The following is a 22,922-nucleotide window of genomic DNA, read 5'->3' on the forward strand; positions in this document are numbered from 1 at the left end:
CAGCATCCACGCGTTGATGTTTAATGGGTATCCCAGACCCAACGCCACTAAATACAAGTCTTGGTATTTTTCTTCTTAACGGGAGGAAAAAAGGCAAAATCATAACCCTGCCCCTCCCCCAGCTTCCCCGTTTTATGTGGCAGGACCATTTCCCTGGTTACGCAGGCCCAACATATCGGCATCACCTTGGATCCTGCTCCAAACCTTGCACTTCACGCTGTCTGCGGACAGTTCTTGACAGGTTTCCCATCAGAGTGCACCCTGAAAGCACCGCCCCTCCCTCCCCTCCTCCAGATGCCCCCCATCTCGCAGCAGGTCTCCCTGCTTCCGCTAGGGCCCCACTGCTGCCAGTGCTGCGCACAATCAGGCAGAGTGACCTTTTAAAAGGTAAATCAGATGGTATCATTTCCCTGCCCAAACTCTCCGGTGGCTTCCCGGCATCCTTGGAATAGACCTGCTTGCCATGGCCTGCCAGCCCCTCTTGCTTCTCTGATCTCTCCTTTTGGACCTCTCTGTTTTGCTCACTCCACTCCAGCCACTGTGCCTTTCTTGCTGTTCCTCTTTCTTGCCTCGGGGCATTGGCCCTTGCTCTTCTCCCCCCGAATCTGTCTTCCCCGACATCTCTGCCTGGCTCACCTTCGCTGCACTCTGTTCTCCGTTCAAATGAGGGCCGGAGAGGAACAGACTTCTAGTCACCATGTTCAAGGACTAAAATGCGCTGTCCAACCCCACCCTTTAGCCGATCCCTCGATCCTCTCAGCTTGCCTCATTTCTCTTTATTAGCATCCGTTGTTACCTGACTTCTGTATCTGTTTGTCTTCGTTAGTGTTTGCCTTACTGCCCTAGAATGTAAATCCACGAGGACGGGTGCCTGCCTTACCTGTCTCATTCACCACTCTATCTCCAGGACATAAAACAGAGCCTGGCGCGCAGGAGGTGATCATCACACATTAGATTGATGAGGGGGAGAAAAAAAATGAATGAATTAATGCAAGTGAAGACTTTGGTGTTTATTCCGTAGGCAGTGCAAATCTAGTAGACATCTTTCAGGAGGTGAGTGACGTGGTCAGCACTTTTATTTTAGAAAGCCAGCTGGTGGCAGTGTGGGGGCTGGACTGTAGGAGGGGGCAGCAGAACTAGTTAGAGGCAGTTAATTTGGTCCAGGAAATTGATGCTGCGTCCTGCGTCGGGCTGTGGGAACGGAGGAGAGGGGACCCGTGACAGGGTGTGGGGACCTTTGATCGTCTTTGGTGCCTGTTGGGGTAACTTGGTAGAGCAATTCCTTTCTAAGAAACACAGGGGCGAAGCTGGTCTGGGGAGAGCCTGGCGATACTCCGTGATGTTCTTCTCCCCCGGCAGACGTCAGCCCTGGGATGCACATTCTCTGCAGTGCCGTTGGCTCTCTGAGGAGCGACTCTGCGGCTCTCCAGACTCCCCCGTTCAGTCTTTCAATAAGAGGGTAGTCAAGATGGCAATGTCAGCGAGGCTGATGCTTTTTCCCACAGACAGGCCCTTTGCTCTTACACACCACAAGCCACACTAAATCTTTGGTTCTCGCTTGCAATGGGTACGTTTCTTCATATTGACTTCCAAAGGAGACTTGCTGTAACGACAGATTTTCTGCTCTGCCCACGTTCCGGACAGGGTTTACCAATAACCTGGGGATTCAGCATCTCCCTTGCTGCAAACACGCACAGGGACTCTTCTCCCTCGGGTGTCAGAGAGTCGGGTGGTCGATGGGCATGTATTTGTAGCCCAGGAATAGCCGTGCTGTTTGGCACTGCCTCTTGAAAACTTTCTTTTGAGGCTTGACTTATTCCTCCTTCCAAAAAGTCCCCAGTCCTCTCCAACTTTCAAAGAAAAGCCTTTCATCTCAGAGTAAACACATTCCTACCCATCCTGCTGCGGTGTCCCTTCTCTGTTCCCGAGAATATGCCATCCCAGGCTCTTAAGCCTTGGTCCAAAGTTCCTAATCCTGTTTGTCGAACCCCGTGAAGTGAAATGCTGCACCATCTGTATAGCCAGATGCCCACCTCCCACCATCCTTCTTCTCTCTTCCAAAGGTCCAGATGCCATCGCATTACATTGCATTAATAGCTACCCTGTGGAGTTCCTGTGTGCCAGGTACTGTGTTAAACACTTCCCGTGCATTCTGTCCAACCCTTACCACCCTGCCAGGGTGAGTATTATTAACCTTTTCACAGATGAGGAAGCCAAGGCTTGGCAGTGCGGTGGACCTTAGTAGTTGAGAGCGTGGGCTTAGAGTCGCACAGACCCAGGTTGGAATCCCAACCTCGCAGTGCACCTTGGGCATGCCACTTAATCTTCATCACCTTCTTTTTCCAGATATAGGAAATGGAGATAATATAGAGAAGGTTCATGTGTTGCTGTGAAAATTTAACAGCATATATTATTTCACAAGTATATAAGTATTTGCTTACCTTATGCTAGACTTTGTGCCGTCGGTAAATAATAGCTCTTGGTAGATATTGTCTTCGGCATCATCGTCGCCATTGTCATGGTCATCATCCTTGTCTCAAGGCTACACGGCCAGGGTTGAAGGTAGCCCTGCCTGGCTGTCAAGCCCTTGTTCTTTCTCCTGTCTCACAATGTTGCTCCCAAGTTCATCTTGCCTAAGACACACTGGTCACTAAGTTTGCTCTCTTGGTCTCTTCTGCTCAGTAGCCCCCCCAGTCCCTTCCAGCCAGTGACCTCTTTTCACTCATTGATGTGAGCAGTCCCAGTGGCCGGGCTGTTCAGGCAAGAGCTTGGGCGACTTTCCCTGACTGTCAATGTCATCTTGTCTACTCTGAAAGCCATCTTGTTGTTTATGTTACAGGATTGTCCAAAGAAAACAGGAGAGGCAGCAGAGAGGGCTGGTGGGGGTCCCTGTCTTTTGGGGTCACAGATCAGTTTGTGAATCCAGTGAATTTTACGGAGCCTCTCTCCAAAAAATGCATGTGGTAAATACTCTCAAGACGAATATTGTTAATGAGACACCTGCCCCGAAGCCCACCCAGAAATTAATTGTAGCTAAGAAATTGTGTTCCAAAAGGTTAGCTTATGTGGTTCTCTTTAGTCCTGCCACCCCTCATTCACAATCAGGAGGGGCTTTTCTTTCTGTAGGGTGTTTGTATTCACAGGTTGTCCTGGTAGCATTTGGAAAAACCTGTTTTATCGATACGAGTTGCCATTTTCATTACTTTCCCATATTTGAGAAATGTGTCCACGCACTAGAGTTGGCCAGTCATTTTGATGGACCGACCTGCTGATTTACACATCAGTTCAAACCACTGCCTGCATCTAGCAGACAGGCCGGGGAGGAGGTTTGGCTCAAAATATCATCAGACTAATAGGAATTTTATTGTGATATACAGATTATAAAGGTTCAGAAGCTCAGCGTCAGCAGGGTTCAGTGTTCTAAATTGAGATATATGTAAATCTCTGCTTTTCAATTTTAAGATTTTTAAAATTTCAGTCTTAAAAAGTATGCTTCCTTTCCTTTTTTTTTTTTTATTCATTCCAGTTTTCAAGGTATGGGTATAAAGGGAAGTCAGATTCCAAACACTCCGCAGTCTTCTAATTTGCTTGCAGGCCTCTCCTTGGAAACTTTCCAGCAAATTCTGGAATAAGCTTGCTGTTTCTAACAGCGATAGGAGTCATGGGTGTCACTGCTGATGGCTTCTCCCTTTCCTGCCTGGCCTTTGGAGCCCCACGGAAAGACAGGAATGGACCTTCCATAATGGGGGCCCCAGAGCCCTTCCTCCCGCTCTGGCTACAGGCCTGTGGTGCCGATGCCCTCTGCAGCTGGGCTTTTAGGGCACAGGAACCGAATCTGTCATATGTTAGATCATTTGATGTAAAGCTTTTTCTGATGCGTACTTTTTCCTCTAAAGTTTTTCTCCTTTGCTTTTTCTAAATTATAAAAGCAACAGATGCTCACTTCAAAGCCAGGATTAGAACTTTTCACGCCTGGCTTGGAATCCCAGCTCCATGAACGCATTAGATGTGCAGCCCTGGGAAAAATATGCACCCTCTCTGAGCCTTGCTTTTCTCATTGTTACAGAAGAGGTAATGATTTCCCCTCATACCATGGCCATGAACATCGAGAGACACTGGTACTTCCAGAGGTCTGGCATGGATTCGTTTACTCAATGAATATTTATCGAGCACCTACCATGAGCCAGCCACCATTCTAGTTGTCCTGGAAATACTCGAGAACAGGACAGAGGGGGTCTCTGCTCTCATGAGGCTCACCTTCTAATCAGAGGGGGGCCCAAAGAAAAGACACCATTTCAGAAATTAAGAAATGAGGACCCCCAGATGGTAAGTGAGTTATAGGAAGGGCCACTTTAAAAATCTTTTTTTTTTTTTTTTAACATTTATTTATTTTTGAGAGAGAGAGAGAGTGTGTGTGTGTTCAGGGGAGGAGCAGAGAGAGGGAGACACAGAATCTGAAGCAGGCTCCAGGCCCTGAGCTGTCAGCACAGAGCCCGACGTGGGGCTCAAACTCACAAACCGTGAAATCATGACCTGCGCCGAAGCCGGGCGCTTAACCAACTGAGCCACCCAGGCGCCCCAAGGAAGGGCCACTTTAGATGGGACACCCACGGGAGACCTCTCTAGTGAGGCTCCGTGTTTTGTGACCCCCAGGTCCCAAACTTTCCAGCTGTAAACAGTTCTACCGCTTTCAGTGTAGGTCCCAGTTTTGAGTTTGGAAAATCTGGCCACAGAGCACCTATCAGTTCTCTTTTGGGAGAACTCACCAATTGGTTCCCCATTCAGTGTTTGAGCCTCTGCAGCTGGATCTGTGGCCTGGGGCCTTTTGCAGGCCTCCTGGGCCTGCTGGGGTTCGTGCTCCCCTCGGAGCACTCCCGCAGGAGATCTGCCACTGAAGGGAGGAGGGAGGGTGATTGGTTTCTAGCCGGAGCCCATTGTGCTTCAGCGCTGCCCTGAGCATTCCGGTTCCTAAGGAACTGGAAGTAATTTCTCTCTCAGTGAGACCGTGGCACGCGGCAATCCCCTGATTCCCTGCATGCAGTGTTTCAAGGGCTGGTCGTGGCCACACGAAAGCTGGGCAGCCGGGGCAGCCCCAGCTTGTGCAATGGCATTTGAGCCCCAGAGCAGTCAACCTGACCGCGTCGTCCCTCGCGGGGTCTAATACGGATTTTTAAATGACCGTCTCAGTCTGCCGCATTGGACAAGAGGGACCCAAACTGATCAGTGAGGAAAGCTGCTGAGTAGAAGGGCAGGCCGCCTGTGACTCACCTGTCATGTTCTTTGCTGACCCACTTTTATTTGACCTTGATTTGCTCAGTGCAGTTAAAGACGCTGTCGTGAAGGCACTTTTGCCGCCTGATGGAAGTCCAGCGTGTGACAGCCCAGGATCTCAGGCACACGCGTGACCCGGGCAGATGGACGGATGGACAGGTGGTTAGCTTCTCATCTACCTCTGAATTGTAATTCGATCATGAGGAAAGGGCTTAATTTCAAGAAAACAGAACAATTATCTCAGACTAGACACGGTGCCAAAGCGGCAGGCCCTCCTCCTTGTCACAGGGCGGCTTAATCAGAAGATGGCCTAGATGGCCGCCTTTCAAGTGGGTCCTTGCAGTAGCTTGGCAACTGGCACAGGGTCATAATTGGAAGAATTTGGCTCTGAGTGTCTGTGGGTGTTTACAGTGCACTATAGGGCCGGGCTGCTTTTATTTATAGAATATTGTGAGCAACAAGCAGCAGAAGGCTGAAAAGCCACTAAATCTCGATTTATTTTTAACAAATTCCATTTTTCCCCTCATCCCAGAAGGAGAACTGAGTTATTAAAAAACAGTAAAAAATACATCATCGCAGAGCATGCCATATCTAATTATGGGGTTGCCAGCGTCGGCCTGCAGCCACATTTTAAGGGCTTTGTAAATCAGCCATCCATTCAATCTGTGAACTTATATGACTCCTAGTCTTCATTTAGATGTAGAGCGAGATTATTGGCAAGTGAGTGCTGATCAGAAAAAGTTCTACACTGCCTAAATTAGGAGATGGGGTGTATAAATATAGAAGAGTGTACTTATGTTCTCAAAGGGAGAGAAAATCACTCCTCGCTGTCCATTATACTTAGCGGTACAAGCGCACACCCCCCCCCCCCGCCCCCCAGCACTGGGTATCTGCTCCCGGGTTTTCGCTCCTCGCAATGGCAGATCCGTGCCACCCAGAGGAGCTGTAGGGTGATATCACTGAGTGATTATTACCCGCACAGTCAGGAAAGACACGCAGCTGGTGCTTCGTGGCCTGTGTTCTCGTGGTGTGTCAGAGCTGGGCAAGGCGTCAGGGACCCTCTAGCTCCGAGTACATCTTAGTCTAGGTGGGGAAGCTGAGGCCCAGGGAGGAGGGCGGCTTTCCCAGGGCTCCTCAGCGAGTCATGGCGGAGCGGGGCCCTAACGGGGCCCTCGTGTGCCAGGCCCGGAGCCAGCGAGCTAAACAGATGTGATTTCTGTCCTTCAGCGTTCCCAGCCTCGGGCAGGCAGACATCAAGACGGGCCAGTGGCCGCCACGTGCTCAAGTAGACAGGGCTGTGTGAGTACAACAGCCGGCGAGTTGAGTGGGGGGAATGGTGAGGGGGACTTGGGAGTCTGTGTATTGGGACACTGAGGCAAAGGTAAAAGCAGCTGCTCTCCGACCCACTTGGAAAAGCCTCATGGATGCTGGGAGGTTGCCAAAGGAGGAGGGTGCCGCACGATTGCCGAGTACTGGGGGAGGAGAGTATGGTGCCACAGTGGTGCCCGGGAAAGTAGAGACGGCGGTTTTGGAGGGGCCCTCAAAGCGGATCATTGAGGAGACTTACGGGAACACCAAAGGGAGTGAGGGACTGGAGCGCAGGCCAGGGACAGGCGGTCCAGAGCGTGCGCGGCGCCCTGCCCTAAGCTGGGATGGCGTGTGGGGGGGGGGCCGAGCCCGGCGGTTCCCGTCCTCGGGCTCCCAGGTGCTGCTCATGGTGGCTTCTTTCCGCCCTTCGGGACCCTTCTTCGTGCAGCACTCGGCTGCCAGTATCCCTGGACGGGAGCTGGCCTGTGAGCGGGCACCTGTCTCTGTCTTCCCTGGGCTGATGCCCTGCACGGTGCCTGCAGAAGTGCGCCTCGGTGTTAGTTCTCTTGTTGAGGCTGGGAGGGGGCGGGGCGGGGGGGAGAAAGGATGAGGAAGGATGGACTGTGGAAGCTTCTGGAAAAGTCACGTCTTGGCGATGCTGGAGGCCAGTGATTTGGGAGGATGTGAGTAGGCCAGGAGGGGCGTGCCTGGGGCCTAAATTAAGGCCGTAGCAGTCAGCACGGAGAGGAGCAAGCGGGGAGGAGATACAGGAGGAAGCAGCAGTAGGGGTTAGCTGCAGAGAGCCAGGCCACCCGAGGGGGAAGGACCGCGATGGGCTGGGACGGGAACCTACCAGGCAGAAGAGATGGTCTGTCTTCCTGCCCAGTAAGTCCCCAACCACTCCAGACGGTGGTTCTCACCAATGTTGGCGGGTGTTTCCAGGAGGCAAAGAACTGAAATCGGCACAAAGAATGTCTCCGGCGTCCTCTCCATAAATTTTTTTTTTTCTTAATCGGTTTGATACGCCGCTTACCCGCTTTTGAGTTCTCAGAGTTGAGAGCATATAAATTAGCAGTCATGATTATACATGAAATCCTTGGAAAATAGCTGGGTGAGCTTTCGTGTCCAGAATTTGATCATTTTTCTTGGATTGGTATCGCGGTTTTTATACCGTCTGATAATTTTTCATTGATGAAATGGTTTCTGCTTCTGAAGGATGTTTTCCATTTTTATAGTTGACAAAGGTGATACTGAAATGATGGTGGAGGATGCTTCCTGAATCTGTTTTTCAAGGAGCAGAATATTCCCTTTCCTCTCCCCTGCTCCTGGCCATTTCCCTGTGTCCCAGCGTCTTCGCCTGTGCCCAGAGGACCAAGCACACCAGGTCAGGGGAAGTTTCGGTGGTAAAGAACACCAAAACCTTGCCAGAGCGATGGTTGGGAGGCTGCCTGTGAGCCGGAACGACCCCCGGTCCTCCTGCCCCAGGCGCTGCCTGTGGAGCGGGCCCACCTGATGACTACACAGTCCGTGTCCCCAGTAACAGTAGCTTCAGTAGATGGTGCTGTCGTTCGATTCTCCGGAGTAAGAAAATGTTGATAGTTTGTTGCCACGGCTCTGACATCTCACGCTTTCTGAATTGCTTTGCTAGGCACCCTGCAGGTGTTCAAGAAACACTTCTGAGTTTCACCGAGCCATTGCTGGTCATGGCGTCCACTGCCGCCACCACCCCCACCCCCCAGATGGTGTTCTGAGAAAATGAAGTGAAAGTCCCGAAGGTTGTGTACGTGAAGACGGTCCAAAGTCTCTCCCGGCTTCCTTCAGGCGGCTCGGCCACACCCTGCCTATCGGCACTTACTTGCTCGTTATCAGAGTCCTAGCATGGGGCAGTGGGAAGGGGCGTCAGGGGTCACTTCCTCTGGCCACCGTCCTGTGCAGGAAAACCTCATCTGTACTGTTCCTGACAGGCAGGCGGGCCCATGGGCCTCCTCAGGCGCCCACACCCCAGGCATCCTGCTCCGTCTTTTGGACACGTGTGCTTGTTAGAAAATCCTTCTTTCTGACCCAAATCTGCCTCTTGGCCCTGTCTCCTCATTGACCCCCTTTCCTTCACTAGGGTTTGTGTTCTCCAGGGCCGTCAGCCGTTCTTTCTGTGACATGGCAATCAGTAGTCCCATCAACGACAGGCACCCTGAGTGCTCACCATGTGGCAGGCACTGTTGTAGGCTCTCTACGTGAGTTGCCTTTATTACCGCCTCCAACCACTCTGTGAGGCGGGTACTGTCTCTATTCTCATATTACCAATGGGGAAACCGAGGAACAGAGGTCAAATCTTGTCCAGAGTTACACAAGCAAGCAGCAGAGCAGACATGTGGACCCCGGCAGTCTGGCTCCAACGCTTGTGCTCTTAGCTGTGAGGCTATAGCATGTCACAGGCCGGGTGCCCAATGTAAGCTCGTGGCCCGCTAGACTGGGGCCTGGCCCTACTTTGACTTACTTTCCAAGAAATCCCTTGACCGGAGCCTGAGTCGAACCCTTTTCTATGAAATATCCTCAGGGTTTGTTTCCACACAGCGGGCTATGGGGCAGAGGCCTGTGCACGGTCATCAACAGATGGGTTCGTCCCAGTTCCACCAGGCCCCGTGGGGTGGGTTTCGATCAGGATGACAAATATGGGCTATTTGTATTTTCTTTCCCTGAACATGAAGTCTGATGCAATGGGTTCCTTGTTTAAAGTGCTTATTCATGGTTTTGTGGCCAGAAAGCTGAGGGAGAAAGGTACCTGAGGATTATAAGCATGGACCCCCTCTTCAGGTACCTGCTCCAATGCTCAGTCTCACAGAACAGCCCCAGAGGTTAGGGGGTAGGGGGATGTGATGGCCACCTGCCCTCCAAAGCTGGGTGCAGGGTGTCAAATACACGTTTTTTGTTTTGTTTTGTTTTTTCTGAAGTGCATAAACCAGGAAGGGCAGGAGAGGGAGGGCTTGGGGCCGGTCTGACCTGGGCTTGAGCCTTGGCCCTGCCCCTCGCCAGCTCTGTATCTAGATGCCAGGCCTTTGTGGTCTTGGTTCCCTCTTCCGTAAGGTGGAAATAGCACTATCTTCTTATAGGGATGATTTGAAGGTTAAATAAGCAGAGGCGGACATGCCATGAAGCTGCAGTGACTGTTCTGGAGTGTTCCCCACACCTGACACTTCAAGGTTTGGTGACCAAGCCCTCGCTCGGCGTCTGGCCCTTCCTGCGTCGGTGGTGTGGGCTGCAGCCCCTGGGCTGCCTGCCACCTTGTGGAGTGTGGAACAGACTGTGGAGGCATGGGCCTTCCGGGGCAGGAAAAGTCCCTACGGTCACATTGGCTGTCCTGGCCTGACCCCTGGCAGGTCAGGCTGGGCTCCTTCAGGAGTCTTTGGCTTCATCCGGAGTCCGCTTCCTGTACTTACAAACCTCTGGGCACAGGCCACACGGTGGCTGAACCAGGAGGGCCGAGAGGCTGGGATTGAACCATCTTTCTTTTTGTTCATTGCTTTTCAGACAGCGTGCACCCCAGTTATTCGTTCCTAAAGATTTAAGTAGCAAAGTGAGGGACCTGATCCCTGAGGTGCGGGCCCAGGGACCTGGAGTGAAAGCAGCTGGAAGCAATAGAGAAAGGATTGGACAAAATCTAGTTTGGGGTCCTGAGCAAGGACCTAACCTCCCTGAAACGTGGTATCTGTATCTGAAAATTAGAGGTGCTGATAGAACTAACCCCTTAGGTTGATAGGAGGAGGATTCGATGAGATCCCGTGTGAGCATAACAAAAGGCGCCTGGCACTTCTGTTACGTCTGACAATTAATAACTACAAATAGAATTTCCTTTTCCTCCACTGTTAACCCCTTCTCCTTATCAGCTCCTGACTGCTGTTTGTTTTCCTATATGACTTTGGATAAAGATCTTAGTGTCTCTTTGCCCCTTTGTAGAAAACCTAGAGTTGAACCAACTGCTGGTTCTGAATGGGCACGTAGCGCCCCCTGTAGGACGTCTTTGGGATGTGTAGGGCGATTTGGCCGTGACAGGGATGGTCCTGGTCAGGGCTGTCTTCCAGGAAGCGGATTTGCTGGATGTCACCCATGGAGACCAAAGGATTGTCCAGCATCCTACACAACTCCTGAAGTTCAGTGGGCACTCATGGAGGTGGAACCCTGTTGACCGAGCCTGGAATCTGACTCACTTTACACCTAAACACACATAATTTTTGCATGCTTTTAATATATACAGAATTTTCCAGGAACATAACCACCAAGTATATGAGGTTTACTATGCGTTATAAATAGGTCCAAGCACCTCATTAGATCTTTCATCGTGTCTTCTGGAGTAGCTGTGCCCAACATTTGCATATTGACTCTGTACGTAGTATCTTATTTTAACCAACTTATTTTTTGTGTGTTATAGTCAGGGTATTATGCAGATTGTGTTTGCAATTATAAGTGTTGGTATGTTATATTATTCACAAATTTCAGGAAAGTGAAAAGAATATTAAAATATTTGTTCAACCTTTGCAAGTATGAGAGAGGGAGTGTGTGTGTGTGTGTGTGTGTGTGTGTGTGTGTGTGTGTGTGTGTATTAGCTTATAAATTAGCTGGAGAAACCTTAGGATAAACCTGAAGTGAAAAGAAATAGTTTCTTTGAATAAGTTGAAGGGAGACGTAGTCAAATGTAGAAGGATGGGTTAAATATACATACCTAGACATATCTTTTTTAACTTTAAAAAGAACAGGTCACAACTAAAGGGAAACAGAAAGGTATGCAGCAAAGGAATGGGGTCAGAATACCCCACATAGCCCCCACTGCGCCTAGGATTTACATGCTCATAGTAAATATGAAAGCTGAATATTCATCTGCCCAAAATAATTATGCAACTTTGTTGGCTGAATGGGAGGTTAGGTTCTTGTGCATGCCTATAATGACAGAGGTAATAGAAGAGAGGTGAATTTCCCTCTTCTGTGGCGAGAAGTGAACAGATCCCGGTTAAAACTGGGGTGTCAGTGAGCAGTACCATCCGCGGTTGTTCAGAAACACAAAGGTACTTTCTGTAACTGGTTGCTTCTGAAAATGGGCAGGACAACCTAGGGACAGATAATTCTTCCAGGAGCCTTGTAGAACTTAAGGAGTCTCTACACTAGGTCCTAACAAAGCATAAAAGAATAACGAATAAACAATAAAAATTTAATTTAAAAATTGTTTGATTTCTCTTAAAAATGTCCTTTTAGGGGCACCTGGGTGGCTTGGTCGGTTAAGCGTCCGACTTCGGCTCAGGTCGTGATCTCACAGTCCGTGAGTTCGAGCCCCGCGTCGGGCTCTGTGCTGACAGCTCAGAGCCTGGCTCCTGTTTCAGATTCTGTGTCTCCCTCTCTCTCTGATCCTCCCCCGTTCATGCTCTGTCTCTCTCTGTCTCAAAAATAAAATAAACATTAAAAAAAATTTTTTTTAAAAATGTCCTTTTACATTAAGGATATGTAACCGACATCAGAATTTTTAATGGCATCCTTTGTCAGACAAAGAAGGTGTTTTGATGTTTTCCCCTGTCCCTTTTAGCAAATACATAAAGAGTCTGAAAAGTAATTTTTATCACCTTTTTTCATCTTTGCCATCTCTGTTTTTTTTTCACCTCTCCCGCCTGTACATACATTGTTTTGTTTTTTTTTTTTTTTTTTGAACATCCATGTGTAGATTTTTACAGAAAGGAGAACCGGCCAGGCCCCTGTTCTTTACCATGTTGTGTTATGTCCTCTGCCTACACGAATTAATGGTGTGAATGTTGTGAATTTACCTCTTGGTATTCTTTAGTTTCCCAGGGAGGTATTTGCCTTTTTGTCGATTTATAGGAGGTTTTATTTTTGTTTTGTCTAATTAAGAAAGGATGAGAGTCCTTCACCTGTCACAGAGCTTTGGAGTCAAACTGACCTGAGTTTGAATCATGACTTTCTTGTTCATGAGCTAAGAATTTCAGGCAATTTACTTCACATCTCTGAGAATTAGTTACTTCTTTGGAAACTCAGTGAAACAACACTGACTGGCACAACATAAAAGCCCAGCGTGTGGTCTCTGCTGCCACAGTTTTTGCATTGTTATTTTTGTTGTGGTCCCTGCACTGAATATTTTCCCAGGAAAAGCACCTTACGAACTCGTGTTTTTCCAGACCCTTGAGCATGTGACGGTCACTTGCTGTAACCAAAGCTTGGAAAAAGGAAACCAAAATCACTGAAATAATGGCTTTATTCCTTGCGTGGGAATGAAAGCAAACAAGCAGATTCCGTTTTAGCTAAAAGAGGAACTTGCAGGGATGTTTCTGGGGTCCGGAACACTCACGGCAACATCTGGGAGCTGGGGCACTGGAGGAAGGCCTTGAGATCCATCCCAAGATCAAATCGTCTTCCTCAAGTTGTGCTCACGGGACGGGCAGGTGGACAAGAACATTTCAGAAAGGTTTCCAGTTGTTGCGAGTGAAAACGGAGAGGACCATCTGTTAGATACACACCGGCCATCCCCCTAATACCCTGGTCGGGGCACGTCCTTACTGTGTTCTGACATCCTTGCCCCATAGGAAGGAGGTGGGATGGGCTTCAGCTGGCCCTGCCCTACATCTCCTACTTTCGCTTTTCTCTGCTGAGTCACTGAAGACACAAACCATGTCGGGCCCAGCTCTCCAGTGGGGCACATCGGGGTTGGGTGTCCGTTCCCCCGGCTGGCTGTGTGATCTCAGACAAGTGGCTGTACCTCTCTGAGCCTCATTGCCATCTTCTACACTATGTTGATGATGATGCCTTTCCCAAAAGGTTGTTATGCCCACCAACTGAGCCACATCTGGGTCAGCACCGTCCCCAGCAGGGGTGATGCTCAGTAACCAGGAGGCAGTCTCCGCTCCAGATGGGAGGGGAGGGGCAGCAGGAGTGCAGTGCGCAGCTGTGCACTCCGTCCTGCAACTTCTATGTCTCGTCGTGCCTCTCACTTAACAGTTCCCCGAGCAATGGCTGCTGGCCTCTGGCTGGACGACAAGAGATCCCTCTTCCTCCAGCCGTCACACAGGGCATGCAGCCTGGCAAGTAGAGCTCACGTTGGGACTTTCACCCCCAGTCACCCCCATACCTGGGGGCCTTTGTGCAGTTCACAGAGTGGCTGTCACCCCTCATGCCAGAAAAAAATCAGAAAGTCCGGTCAGCTGTTCCTCCAGAGTATACCAGGAAGTGACCGCAACTCATCACCTCACCTGGCCACACAGCCCCGAGCCCTGTCATGCCCTCCTCACTGCCCGCACTCTTGGGCCGGGACCGAGCTGTGTCACCTTCCCCAGACCATCGTAGCCCTCTCCTCGCGGGCCTCCCCAACGCACTCATGCATGCATGTGCACACTCACTCCCACACACGCACATGCATCACGCTCACCCGTGCGCACACACGCAGGCACAGGCATGCTCACTCACGCACAAGCAGGTGCACCCACCCACACAGTCCCGCTACCGCCACATGCGCCTGCACACACAGGTCCCCCCTCCCCACCATCTCTTCTCAACCCTGCAGCCAGGCTTAACCCCAAGTGGGGGCCCATCACCCCCACTTCACTCAGAGGCAAAACCAAGGCCCTCACGGGGGCCCGCCAGGCACCACGTGGTCTGTGCCCACCCTGCTCCAGGGCTGGTCCCCTGACAGCCTCGGCTCCCTCTCTGCCTTTGTGCAGGCTCTTCCCGGCCTGGAGTGCTCCTCCCTCCACGCCTCACCTCCTCACCTCCCCGCTGCCACGTCTCCAGAGCTCCTCCCGCCCCGACTCTGAGTTCTCGCCCCAGCGCTCCCCACCTGCCAGCATCACTGACTTACTCGTCTCTGCTTGCCCTCCTCCCCAGAATGCGTACCAGGTGAGGACAAGGATGTTTGTGTCTTCGCCCGCAGTCCCGCTGTGGAGAACGGTGCCTGGCACGTGGATGCCCTCAGCAAATATTTGCTGAAAGATGAACGAATGAGTGACTGTGGACCCGCACGCTAACGGTGTCTTCATGATTATGACATTGTCCTCGATTGAAATTTGACTGCCGCATGCAGTTTGTGGTGGAAACTTACTCAAGTCCCTGACTCTTCTCACCGTACAAATTACCTGGTGGATATGGGTGCTCAGTAGAGTGCGTTGAGGGGATTGCTTGAGGGCCTTGGGCGCCTGGTAGCCATCTGAGGCCTCCTAACCTGTCAGCCAAAACCTATGGTAGGTGAGCCATAACAGGGACATCTACTTCCTGTCCCCCAACACCCCTCAGCTGGGAGTCCCGCAGCCCTGGGCAGCCAGCTGTCCGCTGTGGTGCCCGTCTCTGTAGGGAAATCACTGTCTCTGCTTTCTCCACCTCACCTTCCCGGGCAGTTCTGTTACTATCAGCCATTGACTTAAGTTTCTCATGATCCTGTTCCCAGCTTTCTGTAGGAGGAGCTCTTTCCCTGTATGTTGGTTTCATTCAAGTAAAATGAAGGGGTTGGATTCCAGAAATACCACTCAGCTTTCCAGTTGTCATGAGTCCTCCCTGCTGCAAAATACTGCCCTCTCCTCCGGCCCCCACCCCATGCCCAGGTTCCTCCACTCATTCCCCAGCCCCCCTCACTGACTCCCTCGTGGTCCCCAGAGCCCCCTGTTAAGTTCTTTATGTCCACTGGCAGGCACACACAGTCTGCTCTTACCATTTCTGAGCTCCTTCGTTCCAGAGTGTCCCATCTGAGTTTGATTTCTTTGACATCACAGCTTACCTTTCCACAGCCTCCTACCCCTCCTTTCCTCAGTAGCGTGAGGCCCTCCATTTCAATAAGCACAGTTAACCTGATGAGCGTTCTAAGTGCTTTTCCGATACTGAGCTCATTCAGTCTGTGACTGCGTCCTTCTCATTTTACGGGGGAGAAAGTACCGCTCCCAGAGGTCACGGAACTGGCCCAGGACGCACACCTCGTAGGTGGCAGAGCTGGGATTTGAACCCAGCCGTCTGGCTCCAGAGGCCCTGCACTGACCGCTGCCCTGCCCTCCCTCCTCATGTGCCCATGATCTCACCCTTTTGTCCATGCCCCACCTGCCCCTTGCCAGGGGGAGAGTCTCAGCTCTTCCCCAGCCCCTGCTTGTGAAAGTGCCTGGGACGTCACATGCCTGATCCACCGGCTCTGGAGAAACACCTGCTCAGTATTCTTCCCCTTTTCTCTCACCTTGCCCACATCCTCAGAGAAGGCATATCCCTTTTCTCCTCAGAGTCTCAACCCTCCTTGGGTCCACCCCTGCTGGCTGGGCCAGCCTGCCTCCATCCACAGCCCTGACCTGGAACTCAGAGCGCCTCCCAGGCCTCCCCATCTGCTCTCCCTCACACCAGTGTCTTGATTCTACCACGAAATAACAGCACTGCATCCTTTGGTTTCCTTTAGAACAAGATGTGGAAGTTTTCCAGAACTTTCTTCAACTTCAGGCAGTAAGTTTTCTGGTGGAAATAGTGTTATTCCCTCTGAGTCTTTAGGGCCAGGCTCTCTTATTCTATACAGTAAAAAAAAGAAGAAGAAAGGTTCTTCTTCCTAGACTTCAGTAATAGACGTGGCGAAGGTCTAAGAAGGCATCTCTTTTATCATTCGTTCAGCAAACATTTACTAAGCACTTGTGCTGGGCGAGGTGCGTGCTCTGTCTCGTGACTCTTCATGAGATCTCTGAATCCCACTAAGAGCCCCCAGTAGCCCCTGGAGACTGGGATGTTGTAGGTTCTGCTCCATTGATCGTGTTGAAGACTTCTTCCACAAGAACCAGCCTTGTGTTCATTCACAGAATTCCCCAGGATTTACAAATCCTTCCCCCCACCCCCCACCGTGAGACCCTCTCAACTGGCCCTCCAAGCCCTGTGCTTCCAAATGCAGCCTCCTTGATTTGTGCTTGATTCCGGGATTCCCAAGCATCTAGAGCTACCAGCAGACAGGGATCCCCTGGCCCCTGACAGCCACGGTCAGTGCTTTTTCCCCAGCTCAGAACAGACTTCCAACAGCCCGGTCCACCAGGCAAGCATCTGCAGCCCCTAATTCAAGTCTCACCGCCACCCTGGTTCCTTCTCCTCCCCTCACCGACACCACACACACACACACACCAGCCCCTAAGCTAAGTCTTTCCTCCTCCATTCTGCTCCTGTCCCTTACGTTTGCCTCACAGCTAGGGAAGAAAGGCCCTCCTTCCTCAAGACACTTGACTGCCACCTGCTGGAAGTTTGTCATAACGGCTCCGCAGATCTCTGCCACTTAACCACGGCAGAGGCACATCCCGGACTTGTGCTGTTTGTGCAAGTGTAAGCCTGGCTCCGCCCCTTGCAGCGAGCATGCGGTCATGTCTTTATTTAGATCCTGTCTCTCCAACTCGATTGAGGGGATCTTGAACATTAGGACTGCTGATTCCTCCCTGTGTCCCTGGTGCCCTAGGGGCTAGACAAATCCTCGCTGAATGACCCCGATGCAAACACCTGTTACCTTAGGCTCAAAGCACCTGGCCTTACTGGGCGAACATTCTCTAAATGCATCTGTTGCAAAGCAAGGCAACTGAACTCCCCACAGGCTGTCATAGGGACCATGGAGGGCCCAGGGACTTGCAGAGGAGACAGAGCCCCTCCAGCCTCTTGCCTCTGCTCAGAGACCACCACCACCTGAACGGACTAGAGCAACTCCTCATCCATTCCCTCAGTAAACTTGGAGCCAGGCCCCAGCACCACATCGTGGAGAACGTGGAGGATGGGACCAAGGGCCACCTGCCATGGCCCTCTGGGGTTGGTGGGGGGGGGCGGTTAGACAGGGAGGGAAAGTACTTCTGGAACACCTCTGTGCCCAGGGCAGGCCCCTGAAGGTTGTGGGATACAGAGATGGCCATGCAGGGGCCCTTACTGGAAGGCTTGGGGTTTTGAGGAAGCAAATCAGTAAGCATACAGCTAGTAGGGTAATCGAGGATGCCGATTATCTAGCGTCCATATTTTCCTAAGCCATGCCCTCTTATTAAGCCACGCCATCAAACACTGCCACCCTACTGACATACTGGGGCTTCACAACGTGGCTTAACGGAGCACCATCAGCTGTCACACCTGAGGGTAGGGGCAGGCCGGGGCAGGTGTTCACTGAGGTCCCATTTTAAAAGGGGGAAGCACTCTTCTTTCACAAAGCTTGTTGCCTCAGAGCCCTTAGGCCCGGCATTGCTCAGGTCCCATAAACCTCCCTGACAGATACCCCTGCCTGGTCGGTCTGTCCGGAGGATACACTTCCCAGCCAGTGTGAGGGCTGGACGTTTCCTTCTCTGCCCTGGCTGCCAGGAAGCCCAGAGACAAACCTATTGGTTCAGGTTCTGTAGCTGTCTTGAACTAGGATTGCCTGTTCTTACTTCCCCTCATGCCTGCTCCAGGAATGCTTGGATTGGGGCTGGGGGTGGTTTTGGAGACGGGACCGGCCGTGGTGTGGTAGTCAGAAGACCCAGCATGGAGCCGGACACACTTGGGCTTCCGTCCCCACCTGCCAGCTGCGTTATCTTAAGCAAGTTAGCTTTGCCTCCTCCATCCTCACCTGGAAAATGGGGATAATGACCACAATTAACGGATGGGTTATTTGAAGATGAAACTAGTCCAGTGTGAACATCCCTGTCCCTTCCCTCCTCCCAGATCAGGGGATCCGTCAGTGGCTCCAGGATCCCGTCTGTGCTTCCTTCGTCCTGCCTGTGTCGGTCTGCTTCGGATGGGTGAGAGATGCAGCGGTAGGAACTAGGTGACCGACTGTCCTGGTTTGTGGGGGACACGGGTTTTCTGGGAGGCAGGACTTGCGGTGCTAAAGTGGGAAGGTCTGAGGCAAACAGAAGAGTTGGTCTCCCTAGTGACACCCAGCCTCAGCCTCTCAGTGGCTCCCAGTAGCAAAGCTTTATTTCTTCCTCGTGCCTCTATCCGTCCGGGACCTCCGCGAAAGGAGGAGCCTCGCTCCGGGAAATTCCCGCTCTCGGCACAAAGGAACACGTGGTAAAGATTCTTTTAGAAAGTTGAGGCCGTCCCTTCCGCTGGCATTCATCCATCAAGGAGAATCACCTGGCAGGGCCAACACTGGGGCGTCCTGCACACTGTTCTCGCAGGGAGGGGAGGCTAAGAGTTGGAACCATAATGCAAGCTACACGCCCCCTCCCCTTCTTTTTTTTTTTTTTAATTTTTTTTTAAATTTTTTTTCAACGTTTATTTATTTTTGGGACAGAGAGAGACAGAGCATGAACGGGGGAGGGGCAGAGAGAGAGGGAGACACAGAATCTGAAGCAGGCTCCAGGCTCTGAGCCATCAGCCCAGAGCCCGACGCGGGGCTCGAACTCACGGACCGCGAGATCGTGACCTGGCTGAAGTCGGACGCTTAACCGACTGCGCCACCCAGGCGCCCCGCCCCCTCCCCTTCTTATAGCATGTTGGGGTACTGGGTCAAGGAGGAGGGAAAGCAGAGAGAGACGTCTGGTCTGCCATCGGTGGTCTTCAATGTGGTCATCCTCCTGTAGATGACATGGGTGGGTTTCTCATCCTCTCGTCGATGACCCGTGTGGGTTTCTCCGGCTTTCGGCTCACCCTGCTCTGCTCAGAGGAGCAGCTGTGTCTGCTTTTGGTGCCTAATAGTGGTTGACACCCTCACCCTTCTCAGCTGCCGAGGTGCTCTGCAGGGCCTAGCCGGGGCTGGGACTCCCCTTCCAGCCCCGTGCTCCTTTGTATGGAGCCCCTGAGATTCTTCTTCCTGAGCTCCAAGGAGCACGAGGGGATTGAGGGGTTACTGAGGGTACCATCAAGCTCTCCCCAAGCACACTGCACAAGTCTCTCTGTGCCTTGCTTCCTCTGACATCCGGTGAGCCTCCCCCTCCTTGGGAGTCTCCAGCTCAGAAGTGGACACACATGGGGTCCCCGATTCCAGGTCAGGCTCCCCCAAGAGTGTCTTTGCCATGTGTGACTTCGATGGCAGCACCAGGGCTGGCCCGGAGTCCCCCTTAGCAAGGACCCCTCTCACAGTTACCTGTTGTCTCTTGGAGCTCCCTCCCGGGGCTCAGTTCTCCGTTGGAAGAAATCACAGAAAGAGGGATTTTCTTTTGTTGTTTCATTCATTGTCTTACATCTGAGAACACCTTCTTGGAGAGAAGACAGCTTTCCAAAAATACTTGTCACAGCTGATTCAAGCTTCCTTACTTTGTCCAAGCATACAGGAAAGGCCTTTCTGATTTTTGTTTTGCAAAATATAGTGCCAGCGTTTGTGGGAGCATTCATTATTTCTATAAAGGAAATTTGAGTATTGGAACAACTGATCCAGATAAGAAATTTCATATGGGCTTTGGTACTGAGAGCCTTCATCTAAGTTTCGGAGAAGTGAGGGAAAGAGAGTGAGGTGCGGTACCCAGGGGACTCCCTAATAGTGAGATCACGGAGGCGGGGCAGAGAGTGGAGGGGCCACAGGTGTGAAGAGAAGGGTCAGAGCAGCATGGGCAGAGCCAGAAGGCCTCTCGGGGGAGCCAGAAATGCCTTCAACCTGAAGGCACTTGAAAGGAGAGCCGTTCACCAGGTGACCAATTAGTAAAGGGCAAAGCAGCGTGGGCCAGTGGAGGTCACGTGCTCTTGAGAACTTAAGTGCCTAGAGCTTTAGGCATCAGATGGGGAGGGTTGGGCGGGGCAGGAAATGCAACCAACCAACCAACCAACCAACCAACCAACCAACCAACCTACCTACCTGTTGTGGAGGTTTGATGTTTCCTGGTAGGGAGTTTCTGGAAGGCTTGGGGCAGAGCAGGGGAGGAGCTACTGAAGTGTTTTAAATAAGGGGGGGATCCTATCTGTGACCACAGTATGGAGGGCCCAGGCTGAAGAGGAGAACGGCATGGAGGGAGGCAGTGGCCCATCTGTCAGAGGGCAAGCGGGGTGGGTCCTCATCTGGGGGCTGGAGGAGAGCGTGGGACCCATGTGGGGAATCAGACCGAGCCCAGGGAGGGAGCTCCAAGAGACAACAGGTAACTGTGAGAGGGGTCCTTGCAAAGGTGGGGTGGCTCCGGACGAGCCCTGGTGCCGCCATCTGAGTCACGCATGGTGAAGACACTCTTGGAGGGTAAGTGCTTGGGCAGCACTGCCCTGGGGACTTGGTGTCCATGGGCTGTTCAGCTGAGGCTTAGGGACTACAACCCCAAAATCCTGTCCTGCTGTTTACACGTGTCCAGACTGTGGCTACCCGGGTCAGTGAAGGTGTCTGAATCAGACCGCACAGAAGCTTAAGAGGACAAAAGCAGCCCTATTTCTGGACGTTCAAGACCAAGGTATTCAAAGGCTGCAAGAAGTAGCCAGCAGACTGTGAAACCCCAGAATTTTTGCTTCAGAAAGGTCAGGAAAGGCCCACTCAAGACCTGATGTTGCTGTCTCAAGAAAGGGAATGGGAGGGCAGGTGTGGCCCTCTTCCTTTAGAGCCAGTTCCTTCTAGACGCGGGGACCACAGGCCGGAGAGGAGACCCGTCTCCTGCCAGTAGGAGAAGGGCAGGGCGGCAGGCCATTTGATAACACAAGCACCTTCTCCGAATTGCCTTTCCCCTTAGCTCTAGGTGCCCAGACTCTGTACACGAACTTCACGGGCATTTCCTATAAATCTCTTAACCTTGCCTCTAGCAGTCTCAGATATTGGCCCTGTGCGCACGTGCTTTGGCTTAGTGTTTCCTAAAGGCCTGTTTTCTGTTGTTCCTTGTTGTCTGCCCTCGGACGGCTTTTCACCTGGGAGAGAGCGGAGGCTGCCCTCAGCGGCGATGGGGCCCCGTGGCTGTGTGACCTGGGCTAGGGTCTTCACGTCTCTCTCTGCCTCAGCCTTCTCATCGGTACAGTGAAGAAAATAGTAGCGTCTACCTCATGGTTGTTTTGGGGTGTAAATAAGTTAATCTACGTGATGCGGTGAGAACAGTGCCTGACACAGAGCCAGTAGGAGAAACGAAAAGTACGGCTAATCTTCTTTCTCTTAAAGGCACATCCAGGAATCCATGTTTAATCACTTAAAAAGCATTGTTTTTTGTAGAAAAATCTCACCTGCCAGCTTCCTTCATGTGTCCGCAGTTGGGTTTAATAGGCAGCTGGAGGCTGGGATTGTGAGCCTCTGACCAGGAGTCGGGAGCTAGCTCCCCCGTGTCCCTTAGCCAACAGGAGATCGTTCGGTTTATCTTCCCCCAAGTGACCTGGCTGGGTGTTCTTTTCTTGTGGGCCCCACTGTAGGTTTCTGGAAGAAGTTGACTGCCCGAAAGGAAACTGCAAAACATGAAAATCGCTTTGAGGTGACCGATAAGCCCCGTGGCCCCTTGCTTCTCCCGCAGTGGATCTGAGCTTTAAGAACTCTAACTTCAGGTAATAAATCACCTCCCCAACCCCCCCACCTGCTGTCATTGGCAGTTCCCATGGGAGTTCTTTTTAGGAAGGGTGCTTTCTCCCGGGAGCCCTGGAACTTGGAATAGTCCACCTCAGGCTGTCATCTGGCTGTTCACAAAGAGACAGTGGGGGCTAGACGTGGCACCCCGCAACTGACCCGCAGCCCAGAGGGTCGCTGAGAGCCCGAGGATAGGACTCTACTCCTCCTTGGTCTCCTTCTCCTACTGTCAGTAATAATGAGGATTATCATGGCAGCCACCGTTGATCTGATTAAACGATTATAACCTGCTTCTCAAGGAATACGTTGGAATAACCGGGGAATTCTGAAGATGAAAAGTAGTAAGAGGGAGAAGATTTTGTTCTACCCAATATTAAAATGTATTATAAAGCCACAATAGCATAGGACTGGACTGGGAAGTAACTAGGTCAAAGGAACGGAATAGGACAATAAACCAATAAAGGTGGCCTTTCAAATGACGGGTAACAGAAGGTCTGGTAAATGGTGTTGGCACAGTTATCTATCCATTGGACGGAAATAAGTTTCCAACCGTAAGTAGTGTATCAAAAATAATTTCCAAATGGATAAAGAGCTAAATAAAGTTACAAAAATATCAGTAAAGAGAGCATTTGTATTTTGGGGCTGAGAAAAGGCTTTTTTTTTTTTTTTTTAAATGTCACTTTTAACTGTGCCTACAAATACTGTAAGCAAAGTTAGAAGGCCAAAAGGGGGCTGATTATTTATGACATCTATGACATGCAAGAATGAATATTCCTAACATACAAACTTATTCATTCAACATCTATTGAGTTTTTTTTTTAATTTTTTTTTTTTAAATTTTATTGTTTATTTTTGAGAGAGAGAGAAAGAGAGCTCAATTGGGGATGGGACAGAGAGAGATAGAGGGAGACACAGAATCAGAAACAGGCTCCAGGCTCCGAGCTGTCAGCACGGAGCCTGA

The 22,922-nt window shown here is 51.3% G+C and overlaps 1 protein-coding gene across 6 annotated transcripts in view; it reads left to right on the forward strand.

Annotated features, from left to right (window-relative positions):
• BMAL1 (basic helix-loop-helix ARNT like 1) overlaps positions 1–22,922 on the forward strand; it is a 99,808-nt gene that overhangs the window by 43,402 nt on the left and 33,484 nt on the right. For all 6 annotated transcript variants that reach the window (XM_047072579.1, XM_047072583.1, XM_047072582.1 and 3 more), the window contains one exon: positions 21,814–21,942. The gene's annotated coding sequence lies outside the window, so the exon portion shown is untranslated. The remainder of the gene's footprint in view (positions 1–21,813; positions 21,943–22,922) is intronic.

Source organism: Lynx rufus, unplaced genomic scaffold, assembly GCF_022079265.1.
Source record: "Lynx rufus isolate CCGP_SWC_20201006 ecotype Redwood Valley unplaced genomic scaffold, mLynRuf1.p SCAF_9, whole genome shotgun sequence".
Lineage (NCBI taxonomy): Eukaryota > Metazoa > Chordata > Mammalia > Carnivora > Felidae > Lynx > Lynx rufus.